The sequence below is a fragment of the Gorilla gorilla genome, chromosome 1 (assembly GCF_029281585.2).
Source record: "Gorilla gorilla gorilla isolate KB3781 chromosome 1, NHGRI_mGorGor1-v2.1_pri, whole genome shotgun sequence".
Lineage (NCBI taxonomy): Eukaryota > Metazoa > Chordata > Mammalia > Primates > Hominidae > Gorilla > Gorilla gorilla.
Window position 1 is genome coordinate 31,375,648 of NC_073224.2, and position 24,009 is coordinate 31,399,656.

At 34.6% G+C, this 24,009-nt stretch overlaps 1 protein-coding gene and 1 long non-coding RNA gene across 15 annotated transcripts in view; one reads left to right on the plus strand and one right to left on the minus strand.

Moving 5' to 3' along the window:
- Positions 1 to 23,414, minus strand: part of LOC109027649 (uncharacterized) — a 50,625-nt gene extending 27,211 nt beyond the window's left edge. The window contains exon 1 of the long non-coding RNA XR_002006674.3: positions 23,282 to 23,414. This is a non-coding gene — a long non-coding RNA (uncharacterized lncRNA). The remainder of the gene's footprint in view (positions 1 to 23,281) is intronic.
- Positions 1 to 24,009, plus strand: part of SPATA17 (spermatogenesis associated 17) — a 229,757-nt gene that overhangs the window by 165,447 nt on the left and 40,301 nt on the right. The gene's annotated exons all lie outside the window — the stretch shown is intronic.

The window sequence follows — 24,009 nt, forward strand, 5'->3', positions numbered from 1 at the left end:
CCCACTCTAAAGTCTAAAGTCATATCTAAATCATAGGAACATGACAAGGATGCCCACTCTTTTTTTTTCTGTTTTTGAGATGAAGTCTCGCTCTGTTGGTCAGCATGGAGTGCAATGGCGCAATCTTGGCTCACTGCAACCTCCGCCCCTCAAATTCAAGTGATTCTCCTGCCTCAACCTCCCAAGCAGCTGGGACTACAGGCGCATGCCACCATGCCTGGCTAATTTTTTGTATTTTCAGTAGAGACAGGGTTTCACCCTGTTAGCCACGATGGTCTCCTTCTCCTGACCTCGTGATCTGCCCGCCTCAGCCTCCCAAAGTTCTGGGATTATAGGCATGAGCCACCGCACCCAGCCTCAAGGATGCCCAGTCTTACAACTGCTATTCAGTGTAGTACTGGAAGTCCTAGCCAGAGCAGTTAGGCAAGAGAAAGAAAGAAAAGGCATCCACACTGGAAAGGAAGACATGAAATTGTCTGTTTGCAAATGACATGATCTTAAATATTAAAAACCCTAAAGACTCCACCAAAAGACTGTTAGAACTAATAAACAAATGCAATAAGGTTTCAGCATACAAAATTAACATACAAATATTAGTAGCATTTCCATATACTAACAACGAACTGTTCCAAAAAGAAATCAAGATAATAATCCCACATAGGAATGAATTTAACTAAGGAAGTAAAAGATCTGTACATTGAAAACTATAAAATACTGATGATATAAATTAAAGAAGACACAAATAAATGGAAAGGTATTCTGTGTTCATGGACTGGAAAAATTTAATATTGTTAAAATGTCCATATAAACAAAGTGATCAACTGAGTCAATACAATCCCTATCAAAATCCCAATGTCATTTTTCACAGAAATAGAAAAAATAATCCTTGGCCAGGCAGGGTGGCTCATGCCTGTAATCCCAGCACTTTGGGAGGCCAAGGTGGGCAGATCACTTGAGATCAGGAGTTCGAGACCAGCATGGCCAACTTGGTGAAACCCTGCCTTTACTGAAAATACAAAAGGTAGCCGGGTGTGGTGGTGCCCGCCTGTAGTCCCAGCTACTTGGGAGGCTGAGGCAGGAGGATCACTCGAACCTTGGAGGTAGAGGTTGCAGTGAGCTGAGATCGTGCCACTGCACTCCAGCCTGGGTAAAACAGTAAGACTCTGTCTCAAAAGAGGAAAAAAAAAAAAAAAAGAAGAAGAAAAGAAAAAACAATCCTAAAATTCCTGAACCACAAAAGACCCTGAACAGCCAAAGCAATCTTGAGCAAAAAGACTAAAGATGGAAGCATCACACTATCTGATTTCAAATTATATTACAAAGTCATAGTAATCAATACAACATGGTCCTAGCATAAAAAATAGACACATCAAACAATGGAATAGGATACAGAACCCAGAAATAAATGCACACATTTATGCTCAATTGATCTTTGACAAAGGTCCCAAATACACACAATGGGGACAGGATGGTCTCTTCAACAAATGGTGATGAGAAAACTGTATATCCACTGCAGAAGAATGAAAGTGGATCCTTATCTCACACCACATGCAAATATCAACTAAAACTAGATTAAGACCTGAAACTGTAAAACTACTAGAAGGAAATATAGGAAAAAAGCTTCTTGACATTGGCCTAAGCAATTATTTTTTGGATATGACCCCAAAAGTATAGGCAACGAAAGCAAAAATAGACAAATAGAATTGCATGAAACCAAAAAGCTTTGCACAGCAAAGGAAATGATCAACAGCATAAAGAGACAAACTATGGAATAGGAAAAAAAATTTGCTAACCATACATTTGATAGAGTTAATATCTGAAATATATAAGGAACTCATATAACTCAATAGCAAGAAAACAAATAACCTCTTTTAAAAATGGGCAAAAGACTGGAATAGAAATTTCTCAAAAGAAGACATGCAAATGGCCAACAAGTATATGAGAAGATGCTCGACATCACTAATCATCAGGGAAATGCAAACAGAAACCACAATGAGCTATAACTTCACACATGTTATAATGGCTATTACCAAAAAGACAAAAGATAACATATTGGCAAGGATGTGGAGAAAATGGAACACTTGTACACTATTGGTGGGAATACAAATTAGTACAGTCATTATGGAAAATGGAGGTTCTTCAAAAAATTAAAAATAGAACTACTATAAAATCCAGCAATCCTATTTCTGGGTATAGATTCAAAGGAAGTGAAATCCATATATTGAAGAGATATCTGCAGCCGCATGTTTACTGCAGCATTTTCAAAATCGTCAAGATATGGAATCAAACAAATTATTCGCTGAAGGACAAATGGATAAAGAAAATGTGCTAGATGTACACATTGGAATACTATTCAGCTTTTAAAAAGAAGGACATTCTGTCATTTATGATAACATGGACGACCCTGGAGGATCTTACACTAACTGAAATGTTAGGCACAGAAATACAAATACTGCATGGTCTCATTTATATGTGAAATCTGAAAAAAATAAAACTCAGAAGTACAGAGTAGAATGGTGGTTACTAGGGACTTGAGGCAGGAGGTAGGGGTGAGAAATGAGAAGGGGATGTTTGTCAAAAGGTACAAAGTTTCGGTTAGGATGAATAGTTCTGGAGATCTATTATACAGCATGGTGACTAAAATTAATAATGTATTGTATACTTGAAAATGACTCAGCATAGATCTTAAATGTTCTTGTCACAAAATAGAAATAACTGTGCTAAATCTTATGGATATGTTAATTAGCATGATTGTGGTAATCATTTCATAATGTATATGTACATCAGAAGACCATGTTGTACACTGTAAATATATACAATTTTTACAAATGGCCAACAAGTATATGAGAAGATGCTCTGCATTATTAATCATCAGGGAAATGCAAATAGAAACCACAATGGCATACAACCTCACACATGTTAGAATGGCTATTAACAAAAAGACAAAAGATAACATGTATTGGCAAGGATATGCTGTGTTCATGGACTGAAAGAATTTAATATTGTTAAAATGTCCATACAACCAAAGTAATCCGTTGAGTTACTGCAGGTGTATTTAATTTGTCAATTATACCTCAGTAAAGCTGTGGGAAAACAAACAAAGAACTACCAAGAAATACCATATAATCAGATATGGGTGAAACTTGCCTCATCCTGAGGCAAACTTCCTGGGTAGCTGTGAACCTGTGAAACCAGACAAGTTACGTGCTTCCAAAATGCAATGGTAGGACAAGCAAAGGGGTGATATTTCTATGCCAAAAGGGAAAAATTGGAAGAAAGGAATGGATGATATGTCTCAGTGAAGTCTAAAACCTAACAAGGCAAACTCTATTTCATGTTAAGACTTGAAAATAATCCTTTTTGGTTCAATATTTTGCTCTCCAGTTCCTCTGGGATGGCAGGGTCACCCTGATGGCTCTGTGGGTGAGGTAGAGTCTCTCTGCAAGGGTCCTGCCCACATGGCTCCCTGTAAGGGTGGGCCCTGCCCTAGAGGAACTGAACAGGGTCATCCTGCTCCGCAGAATCTGGAGAGGCGGCCCCACTCTTTGAAACCTAGAAGGAAACGGTCCTGCTCCCTGGGCCTCTTGCAGGAGTAGCAGCCCCAGTGATCTCTGAATCCCCTTAGGGGTCATTCTTCCCTTTCCTTGAATAGTGGTCCAGTCCTTGTAGAATCCAAGAAGTCCCACAATCGGCCTTAATTCTTTTCTGCTTTCTCTGCACTATTTACTTCAAACTCTTGGCGTCTTAGCTGGTATAACCTCATCTCTGTTCCTGGCTTCTGTCAATAGAGCTGATGAAGTCCCTGAGTCCCATCATCTCTTTATCTATTAGTCAAGAACTTTTTCTAGGCACTGGAAATATAAGGTATTGTTTCTACCATGTTATGTATTTCCTTAGCAATATGTTCCTACTCTAGCTCAAAACCCAGCACTCGCAGACTGTTGTATGACATCATTTAATCTTAATCACCTTCTTAAAAGCTCTGTCTCCAATATAGTCACATTGAGAGTTAGGCTTCAACACATGAGTGGTGGTGGGGGTGGCTACAAAATTCAGGCTATACCACGTAACATACAAGTTATATCTGCAGCACACATACAGCATGGTGATTATAGTTAATAATAATGTATACTTGTATACAAACATACATATACATACTTATCTTTGTGCTGCACTTATAGATAGGGAAAAAAATTGAGTGACCCATATATACCATGGAATACTATACAGCCATAAAAAATGAAGTCATGTCCTTTGCAGCAACATGGATGCAGCTGGAGGCCATTATTCTAAGTGAATTAATGCAGATATAGAAAATCAAATACGGCATGTTCTGACTTATAAGTGGGAGCTAAACGATGAGTACACATGGACATAAAGATGGAAACAATAGATACTGGGGTCTCCAAAAGAGGGGAGGGAGGGAGGGAGGAAGTGGGGCAAGGGTTGAAAAACTACCTATTGAATGCTATGTTCACTATTTGGGTGATGGGATCAATAAAAGTCCAAACCCCAGTATTACATAATATATTCATATAACAAACCTGTATATGTACACCCTGAAATGAAAAAAAAAATCACATATAAAAGGAAACCCATATTACTGTCTAAGGACATTCCTAAGAGAGTTTGCTTTTCTGAAAACATTTAGTGTAAACATCATTACACTACATATCCTGCAAAATTTAAATGTTATGGTTCATTGTATTATGTTTTATATCTATAGCTTTTTAATTTAATTTTTGGCTTAGAGTAAAACTTTCAATATATCTGAATGAACAGGATAATGTATATGTATATTTGTTGCCCATATTACAATTCAATAAGGGCTTCAGAATTAAGAACATTAGTCAAAAAACATGATATATAAAGGAAGAAAGAAAAAATATTTTTTATCTGATTTCAAAATATTTTTTACCTCTTAAATAAAAATGTCTGAATTGGGAAAACATGTCTTAGACTATAAGAGATGAAAAGGGAAGGTTCTTACTATGCGTTTAACCTGTTTCTTATAGGGAGAAAATACAATTTCTTTTCTTTCCCTCATAGATTCTTAGTTGAGATACTTGCCTGAAAAGTCAGATTAACAAGAGAAAAACCCAGTCAAAGTGTATTAACGCATGCCATACCTATCACATGGAAGAGGCCTCAGTTCAAAAGTATTTCTCTCTCAAGGCAGTGGCACAGGAGCCTTGCATAAACAGCACTTTAATAAAGAGCCATACGTTCTATATAGTGACAAAACAAAGCATAGAGTATCTCCAGCCTTCCAAAAAGCAGGAAAATGTGGGAAGATACATTCATGGAAAGAACAAAGTCTCCTCCAGGATCTTCTGGCTCTGTTTCTGAGATAAGCAAGTGTTGTACAAGTGCCTGCCTTCAGGTGGGAAAGGCAAAGAGAAGGGCAGAATGTGCCCCTGCATTTTAACCTTCTTCAGCTCAGTGATCCCCAGTATTTCAGAGAGGAATATTTTGGTTTCCTTCACTAACAATTAAAAAATACACCCCCCCCCCACACACACACCCCCCTCAGAATTTATACAAAATGAAGTAGTGACTTTCTGGAAAGGAATTGGGGCCACTGGAAAGGGTATGGGTTCCACATACTACCAGACCTAATGATTCTATTAATAGTCTATCAGTGAGGATTCATTCATTTGCATACCGCCTCCTTCCTGAAGGGATTTAAGGCATCTTTCTAGAAGTAAAATGCAGCCGGGCACAGTGGCCCACGCCTGTAATCCCAGCACTTTGGGAGGCCGAGGTGGGCAGATCCCAAGGTCAAGAGATCGAGACCATCCTGGCCAACATGGTGAAACCCTGTCTCTACTAAAAATACAAAAATTAGCAGCTGGGTGTGGTGGTGTGCACCTGTAGCCCCAGCTACTTGGGAGGCTGAGGCAGGAGAATCGCTCAAACCCGGGAAGCAGAGGTTGCAGTGAGCTGAGATCGCGCCACTGCACTCCAGTCTGGTGACAGAGCGAGACTCTGTCTCAAAAAAAAAAAAAGGTAAAATGCAATAAGGGTCATATTATTGAAGTAAGGATAAGGGGAAATGGTCTAAGACGAGAAGAGTTTATATGCCTGCAACATAAAGGGAAAGCATCATGGTGGTGGTGATTTAAGAATTTCAGCTTCCTGGCATCCAACATAAAAAGGAAGACACAAGTTACAGATGGATCTTCCTTACTCAAAAGGAAGAAACGTTAGACCGAAAAGAAAAATAAGGTGTTTCTTTACTAAACTCTAAGAAACATTCTTTTTTAAGGACATTATAAATATGGGATTGCCAAGGGGTAAGACATGCTGGAAAGTAAATTAGATACTTCAGAAAGCAATTTTTTTTTTGTTTGCAGCTAAGACATCTTAATTAAAAACGGCCTTCAAAAACACTAGTAATTCCAAGGCATAAAGAATGTATACAGTGAGTCATTTAGCCTAGTTCACCCTTAGAACTGATGGACAAACCTAAATGTTGATCATAATATCTGTCTGGGTCTGTTTTGTGTTGCTATAACAGAATACCTGAGACTAAGTAATTTATAAAGACAAGAGGCTTATTTAGCTCACGGTTATGGAGTCTGAGAAGTACAATAAGGCTGGCACTGGCATCTTCCTGGCTTCTGGTGAGGGCTTTTGTGCTGTGTCATAACATGGCGGAGAAGGTCAAAGGGGAAGCAGGCACATGAGGAGGCAAAACCCAAGAGGCGCATTGGATTTATAATAACCAACCCTTGAGGGAGTGAATCCATCCTCATAAGAATCTAATCTAATCAGAGAACTCACTCACAACTACTAGAATGGCACCAAGTAATTTACGAGGTATCTGTTGCCATGACCCAAACACCTCCCACTAGGTCCCACCTCCCAAAACCGCCACACTGGGGATCAAATTTCAACATGAGTTTTGGTGAGAACAAACTCAAGCCATAGCAATGTCATTTCATAAAATTCAGCAATCAACCTGTTCTAAGCACATGCTTTTAACTGACATGCAACCATTCAGAATGTAAGCTAAATATGCTTTTTAACTATATATCTAATTTCATATTTTAAACATGTGTAATGTGATCTGTATCTCATTTTCTATTTGACATAAACATTTGTTGCTTTTATACCATCTCACTGTTCTATTTAATTCAAGGAGGTGTTCATTTCTTTAAAATATAAATGACTTGTGACATTAAGCTGCTTCAGAGTAAGACATGTTCGTGTGCAAAATGTGTTTCCTAAAATAATGTAGTACCTCCTTTTGGTTTCATGCAACAGATTCACTTCATATATTCTGAGGTATTTTTTGAGAATATGCATTTATAACCATAAAGTAAGCAACTTTATGGAAATATAGAAACTTTTGGATACACAGTAAAAAGAACAGTAGTATATTTTTTATTTTGGAGGAATAATTATATGCCTCCATATACTTTTAGAAGGCATACATACTTAAGAAAAATAATCACACATAATTATTCTTGTTGGTCTCATGCATTAGTCTGTTTTCACACTGCTATAAAGAAACTACCTGGCCAAGGCAGGCGGATCACAGAGTCAGGAGTTCGAGAACAGCCTGGCCAACATAGCGAAACCCCATCTCTACTAAAAATACAAAAATTAAATGGATGAGGTGGCACACACCTGTAATCTCAGCTACTTGGGGGGCTGAGGCAGAAGAATCACTTGAACCCAGGAGGCAGAGGTTGCAGTGAGCCAAGACCATGCCACTGCACTTCAGCCTGGGTGACAGAGTGAGACTCTGTCTCAAAAAGAAAGAAAGAAAGAAAGAAAGAAAGAAACTACCTGAGAATCTGAGACTCGGTTATTTTTAAAAGAAAGAGGTTTAATTGACCCAAAGTTCTGCATGGCTGGGGAAGCCTCAGGAAACTTACAATCATGGCAGATGGTAGAAGGGGAAGGGGAAGCAGGCATGTCTTACATGGCAGCAGGTGAGAGAGAAGAGTGCAAGGGGGAACTGCCAAACACTTTTTTAAAACAATCAGATCTCATGAGAACTCACTCACTGTCACAAGAACAGCATAGGGGAAACCACCCCTATAATCCAATCACCTCCTACCAGATCCCTCCCTTGACACATGGGGATTAAAATTTTAGATGAGATTTGGGTGGGTACACAGAGCCAAACCATATCACCCTAAAAACTTAAAAGAAAAATTGTAGGTATTCTTTATTTCTTTATTTATTTTTTGAGACAGAGTCTTGCTCTGTTGCTGAGGCTGGAGTGCAGTGGTGCAATCTCAGCTCACTGCAACCTCTGCCTCCCAAGCTCAAGGGATTCTCATACCTCAGCCTCCCAAATGGCTGGGATTACAGGCATGCACCACCACACTCAGCTAATTTTTGTATTTTTTGTAGAGATGGGGTTTAACCATGCTGGCCAGGCTGGTCTAGAACTCCTGCCTCGAACTCAAGCCAAGGCTTCCCAAAGTGCTGGGATTACAGGCGTGAGCCACCACACCCAGAGATTGTAGGTATTCTTTAAATCATAATAAATCATCAGTCCCTCCTACTCCATACAAAACCATGTAGAAAATAATTCAGAACAACTTTACATTTCTCCCTCCTTCCTTACCTTCCTTTCTTTTTTTCTTCCTTCTTTCCTCCCTCCCTTCCTTATTTCTCCCCATCTTCTTATCTCTTAAAATAAACAACAACATTAAATAAACAAACTTACAAAAATTAGCTGGGCATGGTGGTACACACCTGTAATCCCAGCTGCTCAGGAGGCTGAGGCAGGAGAATCACTTGAACTTGGGCGGCGGAGGTTGGAGTGAACAGAAATTGTGCCATTGCACTCCAGCCTGGGCAACAGAGTGAGACTCCACCTCGGAAAAAAAAAAAAACAAAACAAAACTATGTCTCTGTGTGGTGGCTAGCATAATCTGTACAATACATAGTTAGTCATTTTATTGGTTAAACATAAAATCTTAGAATTATTAGAAATACTTTACAATTTGATTTGATATTAAGCAACTTGGATGGGACTTGCATTCAATAGGTTGCTGAAATACTTTTTTCTATACTTTTATAAAACTTTGTTTCTTGATATTGGAAATTTTAGGCTTCAATTTATTAATTATTGGTGGATTAGAGAAAATCTTAGGGAGACTAGAGATGTCACGTTCAAAATGTTGAAGAAAGAAAGGGCTGACATGATCTTATGGTTCTTCTATGGCAAGATGGAGTTGAATGCAGTAGATTGACTTTAGCCAAGAAGGCTCAAGCAAGTATATTTGGCTTCTGTCCTTTACTCTTCCCATTATATTTTAAGATTGTCTATGTAGAAATCTTTCATTCACTTATATTATTTTTAAACATAGAAGTCATACTTTTCAAATGATTTATTAACCAATTGTGTTAAAAGGTGTCAGTTGGCAGAAAATCAAAGGTAAGTAAATACTCTTCCTCTCATCACATTCATATTAAATCAATTTAATGTATCAAATATTATTTAAATTTTTGTTTTATTTTTAATGCTATTGAACTGAAGAGCACTATACAAAGAAATCAAAGTCAGCAAATTTAGAGCAAATAATACTATTTTTCTCAAAAGTGTGAAAATCGATAATGAAAAGTAGCATATATATAATTTTTGAAAGTGTGGAAATCAATAATAGGATAATGTGCGTACCATATAATTTACTCACTTTTTTAATCTATTTGTAAACTGTACAAGTTAAGTTGTTAGATTCTAAGTCTGTGTCTTAAATGGTCAAACCTTTTAAGATCAGGTAAATTCTTTATATTCATAAATTCTTTATTGTACTGATCTCCATATTTAAACTAGATGTGAAATTAAATAAGGAGAATCTACCCGTCAGTCACTACTAATTTAATCTATTTGGGTAGATCTAAAAGAGTTGGACAATAAAAAATTCAGTGTACTAAAAACATCCTTTTGGTTGTCAAAACATTCACATATGTTCTTATTTACTGAAGCAGAAATGATATTCTAAAGCCTTTATCTGAATTGGAATGAGTTTCCATAGGCATGGTAGACAACTGATTTTAATGGAACCATTTGATGTTTTCCCTTGTTTGAAAAATTCAGAAAGAGACTCTTTCAAGATGGTTCATGTTGATAGAGCTTTTCCTCATACGTCTTATTACAGGTGAATTACAACAGTAGAGAAGTCCTTTTTTGTTATTTTCACATGCATTTTGGTCCTAAACAGGATTTTATAAGCTACAAAGCATAAAAATATCCAGTACTCTAAAGAATTAATTTAGAGAACCTAAGCATATTGCACAGAACATAAAGTTGACCTTTGCTGTCTACAGCTTTTGGAATGGAGTGGGATGTAGAACACATCATAGATTTAATGTGGCACATCGTTGTCTGCAGAAACTTGGGTGGGACTGTGACTGCTTGCCCATTGCACCCGGTGATTGAATCTGCTGTCACCAGCATCCTGATAATAATGAACATTCAGCTTAACGACCGTGATTATGATTATCATAATTGATGTGCAAGTGCAGTGTGTGGGGATCATTACAGCTGAACTGTACAGCAGAGAAACATGCCTCAGTTATGGATAATTTTACTTTTATGCATTGATTGGGATAAAATATGCCTTTCTATTTAAACAGACCAGCTTCATATAATTTTAAGAATCTTTCCATACATGCTGATTGATGATTATGCACTTGCTGAAAAACAGCCCCTTACAGTTGTTTGTTTTGTGTTGTTTCATTTCATTAGTAAATGTAAACAAATAATTAGGTGTAATTGAGGGAAAATATTTTGCTTATGAGGATGGCCTTCAATAATCAAATACTCAGTTTAAGTGCTTTTTCTCTCTCTCCCTCTTTAACAATATATTAGAGACCGAATTTTTTCAGTTTTCTTCCTCTGATTACCCTTGTCTAGTCTTTCTAAGGACAGTAGGCTTCAGGAAATGTATAAATTTACATGAATTTTTATTATAAATCTATAGATGCATTTGTATATGCATATATTTATATATGTATATGTATACTCTAGTCTACTATGCATTTCAGAAAATTGGGCAGAGCCAAATACTGTATTGTATTACTTAGTAAAATAATATTTAGCTTATAGAATACTTTAATTGTATTACATTAAGATATATACATTTATGCTACCTTTGCTTTTTAATCTGGTTTGTTTCTGATTAATTTGATACGTTGTTTAGTGATTTCCAATTATGCTTTTAAAAATGATACAACAGGCTTCCTGATTTGAATTTTAACTTGTGAATGAAAATAATATGTGCAATGATGTGTCTAAGATTCTCAAAAGATTAGATCTGAGCATGTTAGTTATAATCATTCACCTAAGGGCACAATTTGCATTTGATTTTAAAATATTTCATTTAAGTGATGAACAAACATAATGGAACAAATTTTTACAAAGAAGCATGGTAAGCCATTTTTAAAATCTTTATATTTTGTAACTGCAATAAAGCTTGAAACTGAGAGATCTCTCCATTAGATTATTAATAGCTGTACAGCTCTGAAGAGACTATGGTTAACATTTCCGTCAGAGGTCTGTAAGTTTCACATTACCCCAGGTAAGATGTTTGCCCTAGATGTGCAGCTGTACACTGTGGTGGAGGACAAAATCTTTTTCTGACAGTGAGAGGTTTAATAGTTTGCCTATGAAATTTTCTTTCTGGAAGTTTTTAGTCCCAATGTGATCCCTGAACTTTATGAAAAGTTTCTCCTGAAGTTTCTAAGTCTCAGACCAGGTGCAATGGCTCACTCCTGTAATCCCAGCACTTTGGGAGGCTGAGGCAGGAGGATGTCTTGAGCCTAGGAGTTTGAGACCAGCCTGGGCAACATAGAGAGACCCTGTCTCCACAAAAAAATTAAAAATTATCTGGGCATGGTGGCACATGTCTGTAGTTCCAGCTACTTGAGAGGCTGATGTGGGAGGATTGTGTGAGCCCATGAGTTGGAGGCTGCAGTGAGCTATGATGGCACCATTGCACTCCAGCCTGGGTGACAAAGAAATACCTCATCTCTTAAAAAAATAAAATAAGAAGTTTGTAAGTCTCTAAAAATTCAACATATGCTAGTCTTCTCTGCATTACTCATCTAGAATGAGAGTTAAATTCTTCATCTGACAAATATCATGGAATATGTTATCTCTGCATTTTTCTACAATTAAACTCGTAACCTTATGTTTTTAAATTTGAAGGCCTCAATTTATGTTTTTCTTGCTGTTGTAGGGAACTGAGCCAAGATATCAGTGTGAATTGTGGCCTCCAAACCTATTGCCTTCACTCCCAAGTATAAGATTATTGCTTTAGTATCTTTCTGTGACTTTCTAGTCTTGATTTGACTCAGACAAGAGGAGGTTTTACTAGAATAAGGGGACCCCAAATGACTGGAAATATGAATAGGAAATATACATTATGCCTTAGAAAGAGGCCAACTTTGGTCTTAAGAATCAGGAATACTTGAAACATAACATGAACACAAAAGTTAGCTAATAGTACTTAGTCAAGTGTCCTTCTGGCTATATCTGGAGGTTTGGCATGGAGAATTCAAATGGATATTTATGTGTACTTCTAGGTAGGCCCCTATCAAACCATTTAGCAGCAGCGTGTTTTGGGTGCTGCCACTGAGATGAACATTTTTATGCATATACATATATCTTTGCCCTAATGATTTCCTGAAAGTAAAACTTCTGAGTCAAAGAATGTGATGGGTAGTTTTATGTTATGTCAGTTTGACTAGGCTATAATACCATTATTTAATGGAACACTGTCTAGGTGATGTTGTGAAGGTGTTTTGCTGATGTGCTTAAGATCCATAATCAGTTAACTTTATGTAAAGCAGATTATCCTCCATAATGTGGGTGGGTCTCATTCAATAAGTTAGTGGTTTTAAGAACAAAAACAGAGGGTTCCCAGAGAAGATATTCTTCCTCAAGACTGCAACATCAATTCCTGTTTGTGTTTTCGGTTTACTGGAGTGGACTGCTCTACAGATTTAACACCTGCCAGTTTCCAAAATTGCGTAAGCCAATTCTTTAAAATAAATTCACCCTTCCCCCGACATCTGTCTCATTGGTTCTCTTTCCTTGGAGAACCCTGACTGATATAGAGTGATTGCATAGTATTAATACTTTCATTATGTATTATCGAACTGCTCTGAAGCAGAATGAACAAAAAAGTACCTTATTCCATATGTACATATCCCTTCATTGTCATTAACACTGGTTATTCTCAGTGGTTTTTACAAAAGATGTACACACATCTTTAGTCTTAAATCAACTGAAATTTTATTTGCTACTGAAAAAATTTATAGATTAATATAGGGGAAATTGACTTTTAATATACTGAGTCTTAGCATTCAAGAACATGCTTTGTCTCTCAATTTATTAAAAATTTTTTAATTGACCTTAAGAAGAGTTTTGTAACTTTTCCAGTTTCCAGTTATTGGCTAAGCATATTTCTAATCATTTTATATTTTTAGTCTGATTAGGATTTTCTTTTACCTTATTATTTATTAATTTTTAAAGACTATTACCTTAATGTGCTATGTTTTAATGGTTGCTTTGTGAATTTTTCTACTAATTCTAGCACTTAGGTTTACTAGGTAGATAATTATATCATCTGCACATATTTATATATTCAACCTTCTATCTTTTACTTTATAATCTTTTTACTTCATTTAAAAACTTTCTGGTCATATTAACTAACACATAGCATAATGAAAAATAGATAAAAATGGTCATCATTCACTTCTGAATATAAAGTTTGCTATTGGATACATAATATACATACGCACAATTGTAACTACTTGATAGTGTCATATATACGTATAACTAGTTAAAATATGATATTGAAATATTAAGAAGTTACTATCTTTTTGAGTGAGGTAATTATTGAAGTCTATTAAATAATTTCTTAGTATCTAAAAAGATCAATATGTTTTTCTTTTTTAACCTTTTAAAGCAATGTACTACATCAATATAAGCTGTAATGTTGAACCATCCTTGTATTCCTGGCATAAACTCTCTCTAGTTTATAAAGTGTTATTCTCTCAGCATGATGCTAAAATTGATCTAGTTTTTATACATACTGTTGATCAAATAAATCTATTCTATGTATCTAGTTTTCTCATAACTCAGCTATTCTTATCTGTTTTTACTTCCTTTGGGTTCAGCTCATGAATTAGTCTTACAGGGAATGGGGCTTTAAAAAATTAGAAGAAAAAATGAGTACTTTTTAGTAAATATTATAGAAGTTATATTTTAGTGAAATCTGAAGCCTGTTTAAATACTGTTAAAAGATGTCAAACTGGAGGATATTTAATAAGTGTATCCTCTCATTTCTCCCAGTTTTCTTGTGAACAAATCTTCCAGGTGGTGATATGGTTTGGCTATGTCCCCGCCCAAATCGCATCTTGAATTGTAGTTCCCATAATCCTCAACTGTAGTGGGAGGGACCTACTGGAGGTAATTGAATCAAGGGGTCAGTTTCCCCCATGCTATTCTCATAATAGCAAGCAAGTTCTCATAAGATCTGACAGTTTTATAAGAGGTTTTCCCCTTCATTCGGCTCTCCTTCTCCTTCCTGCCATCATGTGAAGAAGGACATGTTTGCTTCCCCTTCTGCCACGATTGTAAGTTTCCTGAGGCCTCCCCAGCCCTGTGGATCTGAGTCAATTAAACCTCTTTCCTTTATAATTTACCTAGTCTCAGGCAGTTCTTTATAGCAGTGTGAGAATGAACTAATACAGATGGTGATGATGGTGTGTGTGTCTATCCAAAGTAAGATCCTCGACTGAGTGGAAACATACCAAATCAATTTTACCCTCAACATGTTGCCCTGAAATTGCAGCATAATTTACCTTATGTGGTTTCAAAAGCTACCTTTAAACGGGCTATATTATGTAAGTCTAATATTTTTCTTCTAGGTACAATTTTCTGATCTGCTGTTGGCCATGTCTTGCTGTACGTCTATAGGTTAATGACTAGGGCCACACATGCATAGTCTACAGGCATGGCCAATAATTTCCCTGTAACTTTATGAAGCATTTTGTATTACTGAACTTCAGCTTCCCATGTATCTCTGCATGCTGATTGTCCTCTTAGTTTTAGCATTTCTGGTGCAGTTCCCAGTCATTATTCTCATTCAGTAAAGGGAATCTCAATTAAATTGAATTTATCATGCTTTTCTGAAAATTATATTTTATATGATTAGATTGCAAGAATTCACTTTAATTTTAGAAAATTTAGAAAAGAGAGAAGCAAATAGAGAAAATAAAACCACCTATTATTCATTGCCAGTATTTTATTATTCTTACAGTACTATTTCAGTCTCACTTTTGTACATATAATCTACCACCCAGACACATACAGAAAGTAAGTTTGCACTTCATATATTCTTTCATAGCCTGTTGTATTCAGTTACCATACTTGGACATCACAATTTACCGGAATGCTCTGACTAATTTTCTTTGTCTTTAAACATTTATAGAGTCGATCATCACTTTAATGGGGATATGTTCAGAGAAATGTGTCATTAGATAATTTAGTTGTGTGAACATCATAAAGTGTACTTACACAAACCTAAATAGTATAGCCTACTACAGACCTATGGTATATGGTATAGGCTACTGCTCCTAAGCTAAAAACCTGTACAGCATGTTACTGTACTGAATATTGTAGACAGTTGTAATACAATAAGTATTTGTGTATATAAATGTATCTAAATATAGAAAAATTACAGTAAAAATACAGTTAAAAACCATACTGTAAAGTGTAATCTTATGGGAACATCATCATATATGTGTTAGTTTGATGGCTTACAGTTTATCATTTTAGTTTAAAATTTTTCAGGTACATAGTGGTTCCTTTCAATATGTAGATTTAAAGCTTTCCCGTATTTCTGGAAATATTTATTAGATTATAGTTTTAAATATTCTTTTTTACTCTTTTGTTTATCATCTTAAAGACTCTAATTATATTTAATGTTGAATCTTTCTTTGCCTATCTTCCACTTTAACCCTTTTCTCTCTCACCCATACTACTTATTTCATTTTCCTTTTTTTTTTTTTTTGGCTTTCTTTTAAATTTGTATTCAAATCTATTTCCTTTGGGCCATATAGAATTTACTTTTCATATCCTATATGTTTTGTCTTTTTCCTCAATTTCTTTCCTGGGCTTAAATAAGTTTCCTGCATGTCTTTCTGGTTTTGGGTACATTTCTGTTCTTAGTTTGTGAGCTTTTATATAAACTATTTCTTAATTTTTGTTTGAGAATATTTAATTCAATTTGAAATGTTTTCTTATTGTTTTCTGGAATTTTCATTTGCTGAAACATTTGAATTCTCACTTTGATTTTTTTTTTTCCTCACAGTGACTTTTTAATGAGGTTCTATTTTGCTTATTTTCTTTATTTTATGGACAGAGTTCCTAGGTCAAGTACATACTTTTCTGTTAGTATGGTAAATTTGGTTTCTTTAATAAAATAATGTTGTAGGGAAGAAGAGGGAGTTGATGTCTTGTGGTTTTATTCCTGCAGGATCCTTTTTTTTCCACTTTTACTTCCTTCTTTCATTTCTGACTCAAAGGTGCATCTTTCTCTCTCTATCTCCCTCTTCCCTAGAAGCAATAGCTTCAGATTCAATGCTCTTCTCTATAGTTGATGCCATGAACTATCAAGTCGCAGGCCTGTGTTTAGCCTTTTAACACTTAGTTTTGAAATTTATCTTCCTGGAGGTTATTTTATCAGTGTTCTCTGTGCCCCTCACCTCCTCCTATAACCTTTAGTAAGCTTTCTCTCCCCTTGCATTTTACACCCAAAGGTTTGCAACAGGGAGGAAAGCTACTGTATTAACTCTTAGAATTTGATGCTTCTTTCTTTAATTATAAGTAACTTGAGATTTGTATTCTTTATTTCCTAGTAAGGCTGAAGGTATGTGTCATGTATCGTTTTTTTGTGTTCCTTGATAATATTATAATGTATGGAGAGATTTGGATTTAGGCAGCTTCCATTTTCTTAAGGCCAGCTAAAACTCCTTGAAGGTCATATTTAGCAACAGTTGTCTTTAGTCATTCAACAAATACTGAACACCTTCTATGGGGCAGGAAGTATGATAGACAATTTAGAATGTAAATTAATCACTGTTTTAAATACCCCAGAGAGAAAGGTCATATATCTATAAGACTGGATAGTAAAGAACCCCAAGGATCAGTAAGTGCTAAACACCTGTGATTGCAGACAACATGGACTTTCAATTCTCAAGGAACATGAACTTTCCAGTTTCACAAGGTTATCAGGGCTGAAGTTGAGAGAATAAGGAAAAAGATGTTAGACGATAAGACTGGAGATCTGGCCGGATATAGAATATGCAGGTACCTGCTAGACTATCCTAAACAATTAGTCTTTAGGCTAGGAGAGTTAGAAGGTTTTAAGCAAGGATTGAAAAAGTGAGGTTTATGTTTTTAAGAAGTTTTCTCTGGATACAATGTGGATACTGAATTTGAGAGAGGCCAGAATGAATGGAGAAGAGACAAGTTTGTGAGCAGTAGTCCAAATTATATTTAATGTAGTTTGTTCTACAAGAATGGCAGTGGACTTGGAGAGATATGAATTAACTTTAGAAGTATTAAGAATACAAATAATGTTAAAACTTGAAAATGGATTGAGTATGATGTTTTCTGATTACTTTTAACTTTCTGCAAAAGGCTACTAGATTTAGAATGGTATTACTCATTGAGACTGGGAAAAGAAGAAAAGGGCTAGAATTGGGAGTCAATTACAGAGAAGAATCCTTGAGTTCAATCTTCAACATGTTTGAGTTTGAAATGACTTTAACTCATCCAATTAGATATGTCAAATAAAATATAGAATAGAATATAACTGAATATAGAGGTGCATTGCTTGGAACAACAGCCTTTACTAGAATCACAAAATTGAATATATTTGGTTCATAAATAATAATTGAAACCATGAAAGTAGACTGTCTTAGTCTATTTTTTTGTTGCTATCTACAGGAATACCTGAAGCTGGGTAGTTTTTAAAGACGCTTATTTAGCTCATAGTTCTGTAGGCTGCACAAGAAGCATGCTGCTGGCATCTGCTCAGCTTCTCGTGAGGGATTTTGTGCTGCATTAAAACATGGCAGAGAAGGTTAAGGGCAAAGCAGGCATGTACAAAGAGGGACCAAACCTGAGGGGCATCCTAATTAATCCAATCCCCCAGAACCAATCCCATCTCATGAGAGCAAGAATACATTCACTACTGCTAGAATGCAATGGCACCAAGCCATTCATGAGGGATCTGTCCCCATGATCCAAACACCTCCCAGTAGGCCCCATCTCTCAACATCGCCACACTGGGATCAAATTTCAACATGAAATTTTGTGGAGATAAAGAGATTATGTCCAAACAATAGCCTGGATGAAATTTCCTAGAGTGGGAACACAGAATAAGAAAAGAGGAGCGCTAGGAGAAGTTTTGAGGAATGCCAACATCTAATGGCCATTTGAAGTGGGATGAGCCTGTAAAGGAGGCAGATAAATGTGAGGAAGGCTAAGAGAATATGCTTATCAAAAAAGTCAAGGAAAGATAATGCAGTAAGAATAAAGGAGTGATGAGCCATGTCAAATGATGCTGTGAAGTCAAATAAAATGAACAGTGAAAAAGCCCCATAGATTTAGCAAAATGAAGGTCACTGGTTACTTAGCAGGAGTTGATTCAATGACAATATGGGAGACTAGAGTTGGTTCGATTAGGTAAATTTTAAAGGAGATACCAAGTGTAGATAAAAATTTGAATAAGTTTGGCTGTGAGTGGGAGAAGAGAGAGCAATAGCTGTAGGGAGATATGGGGTAATGTATCTTTTATTTTTTAAGATAGAAGATGTTTAGCATTAATTATGCTGTTATGTGGATATCATTATTTAACTGGTATCCTCCAATTTTATATTAATTTGTCTTTTAAATTAATTTCCCAAAATTTCAGATTCAGAAGTAATGCTAAGGGCACTCATGCAAGGGGCACAAACTTTGCCCCAAAATGTATGTCCTTAGAAATGAGTTCCTAGAAATGGCAATAACAGGTTAAATGAGTGGCTCTCTACAAGGGGTGATTTTGTGATTTTGGCAATGTATTTTTGATTGTCACAACTTGATGAAGGAGGCTACAGCAATCTAAAGGGTAGAGAGAGATGAGGGATTGCTAAACTTTCTACAATGCATAGGGTAGCCCCCTGCAGCGAAGAATTATCTACCTAAAATGTCAATTATGCCACCTGTGAGAAACCCTGGGTTAATGAGTATGCACGTTTTTAAGACTTTTGATCCATCTTCCCAAATGTCTTGCAGAAAGATTAAACTAATTTGCATTTTCAACCATTTGTGTGAATTTTTATTTCTCTACATTCTCATCAACACTGAATATTTTTTATTATCATTAATTTTATAATAGGTAAAATTCTCTCTTTAAATCTTACATTGTTTTGATAACAATTTATTCTAAAAATCTTTTTAGACATTTATTGACCACTTGCTCTTTTCTAAAAGACATGTTTTTTTATATCTTTTGCTCATATTTCTGTTCACGAGTTTGTCTTTTTCTTACTATTTTTCTAATTACTATATGAACTCTTCCTTTAGGTATAGATTTTGTTTTTATTTATCCTGCCTAGGATTCCTTGGGTTGCTTAATCTGTGGTGTCTTTCACCAAACTGGAAAAATCTTAGCCACTATATCTTCAAATAGTGCTCTTCTCTAATATTTGCTGGAATTAGCCATATCTTCTATATATGATATATAATGACATGATGTATATCTATATATAGATATAAAATAAATATATATTTTATATTTTTCATTTCTTTGTCTCTTTTTGCTGATTTTTATATACTTTTATTAGAACTATTTTCCTTTTTAAAATTCAGTTGTTTGTACTGTGTTTTTTAATATATGGGTTTCTGTTTTCTATTTTTTTATATATGTATATGAAAGTTCTACCTCATTCTTTTTCAAGTCAGCCTGCTCAACTGATAGTTGCTTGTTTAGTTTTCATACTTTTAATTCCCTTTTTCTTTAAATATATGACGTTATATATTCACTCTCAATAATTCCAAATATTTATTTATCTAATTTTAAAGTTTTTCCATCAACTCTCATGCATAATTGATTTTAACCTGTTCCCTTCTTTTTGTTATGTTTCAATTTTTGTTTTTATCATTTTTTGTCTTAAAATGTTTGTGAGTTTTTGTTCATTGGAACTTTATATGTGGGAATTTTTTGAAACCAGCTTTAAAGTGCATTTTTTCAGAGACATTTTTTGTTTGGTTCTGCTAAGTGCCTTGTGACACTCCCCACCTAGGAACATAGAAAACTAAATGTTGATCTGATATTTTTACCTGGTTATATGAATCAGGGTCCAAACCTACAAGAGTACAAGTTCGTGGTTAGGAACTCTCAGGAAAGACTTCTTTCCTGCCCTTTACTCAGTCCAGAACTAAGAACGGAATAGGTAGATATGCTCAAATTCTCCCTACAAAAGTCTTTTTCTTTTTCTAGTTCACCGACTGAGAATGTTGTTTTTTAGGAGTTTCAGTTTTATATAGGGCTCTCTAGTTTAATTTTCCACTCTGCTCTAGTTCTAAGCATCTATTTTTTTAGCATGTGGCAGTTTATACCCAGACTCAGGATTCTGTGGACAAGGAAATACCATGTGAAAAATGCTAACCACTGCCCTCACTGGACTTGTACTTCCTTGTCAATTCTTTCTTCCAAGGAATCTCCTCATTTCTTCTCAAGGTCATGTATGCATTTGGTCTATAGTACAGTTTAAATCTAATATTTCTTAGTTGATTTTCTGCCTAGATGATGTGTTCATTGCTGAAAATGGGGTGCTGAAGTCTCCTGTTGTTATTGTATTGCAGTGTATCTCTCCCTTTAGATCTTTTAATATTTGCTTTATATATTTAAGTGCTCTGTTGTTGGGTGCATATATTTTTTGATGGTCATATCATTTTGCGGAATTAACCCCTTTATCATTACATGATGAATTTCTTCATCTTTTTTTACTGTTTTACTATTTTATCTGATACAAGTATCAATACTCCTGCTTTCTTTGGGTTTCCATTTTCACGGAATAACTTTTTCCACGCCTTCACTTTCAGTTTGTTTCCTTACAGGTAAAGTAAGTCTCTTGTAAGCATCATATAGTTGTAGGCAGCATATAGTTGGGTCTCTTTTAAAATCCATTCAGCCACTCTGTGGTCTTTTAACTGGAGAATTTAATCCATTTACAGTCAAGGTAATTATTGATAGGTAAGGACTTACTAGTGCTATTTTCCAAATAGCTACTAAGTTTTCTTGATATCATTTGTTCTGTCATTTCCCCATAATTAGCAATTCCATTATTTTATTATTCATTTCATTTAGTTACTATTTTATTTACTTTGGGATATTTTGTTGAATTTCTATTATTTTATGTTGATTAACTCTGTTCTTTTATATATTATGTTCACAGTTTTGTATACTATATATATTTAAAATTATCTTCATTATGAGTCAAGTAGGTATAGAATACAAGAATATTACTTAAAAAAATAATTGTACAATAAATTCTCCATCAGTTTAGAAAAAGAACAGTTCTATTCTTCTGAAGTATTTTGGCATTTGTATTGATTCCATCTTTTCTGTTCTTAATTAGAGATAGTCACTATCCTCAATTTTTTAAATGATTTCTTTGGTTTTCTCTATACTTTTATTGTATATGTTTTTATTCCTAAATAATAGTTTGCTTTGTATATTTTAGGAACTTTTAATCTATTTGTATTCATATATTCATGTAGTTTATACAAATATGTATAAATCATATGTATATGTATTTTATAATGTGTTCTTGGAAAACAAAGCTTAATTCATTAAAATTAAGGAAATGTTAGTTCAGTCATTAATTTCATACCTATGTGATTGGTAAAACTTTTAGGTTAATAATATATGTTAGAAAGAATGTAGACTATATCCCTGCTGTAGACTAAATTTGTACTTTGGAAAACAGATATCAAACAAACTTAAAGATATAAATATCCTACAATACAATAATACTTTTCTTTCATATGCATATGTATAATTTTCTTTCATATGCATATGTATAAACTACACACACATATACATAGAATTCAAATATAAATACATTTATATACATATGAATATTTGCATTCATATAAATCCAATACATATACTAATGTATTTGTATTTATATGAATATATGTATTCATATACATATATTCATATAAATACAAATACATTAAAAATTCCTAAAATATACAAAACAAACTATTATTTAGGAATAAAAACATATGCAGTAAAAGTATATAGAAAAGCAAAGAAATCATTTAAAAAATTCAGGATAGTGGCCTGTCTCTAATTAAGAACAGAAAAGGTGGAATCAATAAGAATGCCAAAAGACTTCAGAAGAATAAAACTGTTTTTTGTATTCATATAAATAGAAATATATTAAAAGTTCCTAAAATATACAGAACAGGTAATATACATGTAAATGTATTTATGTGAATGTGTAAATCATGCCATGTCATTTTTTTGTTTTGTTTTTATAAAAACTTTTTATACAGAACACTCATTGTGTGTAGCTGCATTTCATTCTTTTTCACTAGTGTAAAATATTCTACACATGAATTTGCCACAATTTATCAATTTTACTAAAGATTAATCTGGTTTGGTAATCAGCCTTTTACTCTGATAAATCATGCTAATATGAATATTATGTTGGTTATATGTAATTATATAACATATACATATATGTTATGTTACATATCTCCTGGTGTACGTATGAAAGAAAAGTATTATTGGATTTTAGGATATTTGCATCTTTAAATTTGTTTCATATCCATTTTCCAAAGTACATATTTAGTCTACAGCAGGGATATAGTCTACATTCTTTCTAACATTTATTATTAACCTAAAAGTTTTACCAATCACATAGGTATGAAATTAATAATTGAACTAACATTTCCTTGATTTTAATGAATTGAGCTTTGTTTTCCAAGAACACACTATGTTTCTCAATAAAAATTGTAGTCTTCTTCATGTAGATTCTACACATTTGTTGTTAGATGTATTCCTAAGTAATTTATATTTTATTGTTATTGTGGGAAAGCTCTTACTTATTTTCTAGCTGGCTTTTGTTATATAGTAACTTTCATTGTTTATATGTATTTTTGTTACTATATGAGTCTGCTCAGGCTGCTGTAACAATATACTACAGATGGGTGGCTTTAACAAGACATCTATTTTACCACAATTGTGCAGGCTCTAACTCCAAGCTCAGGGTCAGTTTCTGGTGAGGTCTCTCTTCCCCGACTTGCGGATGAAGTCTTCTCACCTGTGTCCTCACATGGCTTCTTTTGTATGCACAAATGGAGACAGAAACATCTCTGGTGTTGCTTCCTCTTCTTATTAAGAAGCAGCCCAATCAACTTAAAGTTCCAGCTTTATGACCTCACTTAACCATTATTATCATCTCTTTATAGGCCCAAATATAGTCACATTGGAGTATAGAGCTTTATTATATGAATTTGGGGAGTACACAATTTAGTCTGTAACAGTTACTGTAAAGATTCTTGAACATTTTTAATAGGTCTAATTATTTATCTGTTGATTTTCTTGGGTTTTCCAAGTATATGATTATCTGAAACTCAAGATGATTTTGTTTCTTTATTTCTGACATTTATATTCTACTTTAGTGTTTTGGTCAATTCCATTAACTAATATATCCAGAATGATTTTAAATAGTCATAGTGAGGGTTGGTATTTTTATGGACTTATAACATTACTTATAACTAACTTCTAAATATGATATTTTACCAATTAGAGAAAGATTTATCTTTTCAACCCAATAGTCAATTTCAAAGCAGTCATTAAAATCACTACATGTGAAACTCAAGGCATTAAAACATAATAATTATGAAACTGCATTCCGAAGTGAGATTTTATGGTTCAAATTCCAGATAGGTGCATAATTTTA